We start from the raw sequence: 2,003 nt of genomic DNA, 5'->3' as shown, positions 1-2,003 counted from the left end.
AGAACTATTCTCCTCCATCTTGCAGTTATAGAACTTGTTGGAGACTACATATCTCTAAACCCGGGCATTTGTTTGAAATATTAACTTCAACTCTTGGAACATCTCATATGCTCCATGACGTTCGAAACATCTTTGAAGTCCCGGTTCTAAGCCGTAAAGCATGGCACACTGAACTATCTAGTAGTCATCAGATCGAGCTTGCCAAACGTTCAAAACATCAGCTTCTGCTCCTGCAGCAGGCCTTTCACCTAGCGGTGCATCAAGGACATAATTCTTCTGTGCAGCAATGAGGATAATCCTCAAGTTACGGACCCAGTCCGTGTAGTTGCTACCATCATCTTTCAACTTAGCTTTCTCTAGGAACGCATTAAAATTCAGGGGAATGGTAGCTCGAGCCATTGATCTACAACATAGATATGCAAAACTATAAGACTAAGTTCATGATAAATTAAGTTCAATTAATCAAATTACTTAAGAACTCCCACTTAAATAGACATCCCTCAAGTCATCCAAGTGATACGTGATCCAAATCAACTAACCCATGTCCGATCATCACGTGAGATGGGGTAGTCATCAATGGTGAACATCTCTATGTTGATCATATCTACTATATGATTCATGTTCGACCTTTCGGTCTTCGTGTTCCGAGGCCATGTCTGTGATACGTCTCCAACGTATCCATAATTTTTTATTGTTCCATGCTGTTATATTATCATTCTTGGATGTTTTATAATCATTTTATAGTCATTTTATATCATTTTTTGGTACTAACCTATTGACATAGTGCCAAGTGCCAGTTGTTGTTTTTTTGCATGGTTTTTACATCGCAGGAAATCAATACCAAACGGAGTCCAAACGCAGTGAAACTTTTTGTGGATTTTTTTGGACCAGAAGACATCCAGTAGGCCGGAGAAGCACCTGGGGGGCGTGCTCTGAGGGGAGAACAACCCACCAGGGCGCGCCTGGAGGCCCAAGTGCGCCCAAGTGGGTTGTGCCCACCTTGGGTGCCCCCTGAACCGCCTCTTTGCTCTATAAATACCCCAATATTCCAGAAATCCTAGGGGAGTCGACGAAAATCAATTCCAGTCGCCGTAGAGTCCAGAACCACCAAATCTAATCTAGACACCATCACGGAGGGGTTCATCATGCCCATTTGTGCCTCTCCGATGATGCGTGAGCAGTTCTTTGTAGACCTACGGGTCCGTAGTTAGTAGCTAGATGGCTTCCTCTCTCTCTTTTGATTCTCAATACAATGGTCTCTTGGAGATCCATATGATGTAACTCTTTTTGCGGTGTGTTTGCTGGGATCCGATGAACTTTGGGTTTATGATCAGATCTGTGTTTTTATCCATGAAACTTATTTGAGTCTTCTTTGCTCTCTTATATGCATGATTGCTTATAGCCTCATATTCTTCTCCAATATTTGGGTTTTGTTTGGCCAACTTGATCTATTTATCTTGCCATGGGAAGAGGTGCTTTGTGATGGGTTCGATCTTACGGTGCTTGATCCCAGTGACAGAAGGGGAACCGACACGTATGTATCATTGCCATTAAGGATAAAACGATGGGGTCTATTTCTACATAAATAGATCTTGTCTACATCATGTCATCGTTCTTATTGCATTACTCCGTTTCTCCATGAACTTAACACACTAGATGCATGCTGGATAGCGGTCGATGTGTGGAGTAATAGTAGTAGATGCAGGCAGGAGTCGGTCTACTAATCTTGGACGTGATGCCTATATAATGATCATTGCCTGGATATCATCATGATTATTTGAAGTTCTATCAATTGCCCAACATGTTCACCCATCGTTTGCTATTTTTCTTGAGAGAAGCCACTAGTGAAATCTACGGCCCTGGGTCTCTTCTTTATTATATTTGCCTTTGCGATATATTTTTATTTGTTTTTATTTTCAGATCTATTAACCAAAAATACAAAAATACCTTGCTGCACTTTATTTTATTCGGCGTTCGATCTATCAATACCTACAACTCTCTCA

This window comes from Aegilops tauschii, chromosome 5 (genome assembly GCF_002575655.3).
Source record: "Aegilops tauschii subsp. strangulata cultivar AL8/78 chromosome 5, Aet v6.0, whole genome shotgun sequence".
NCBI lineage: Eukaryota > Viridiplantae > Streptophyta > Magnoliopsida > Poales > Poaceae > Aegilops > Aegilops tauschii.
This window is presented reverse-complemented; position numbering follows the sequence as displayed.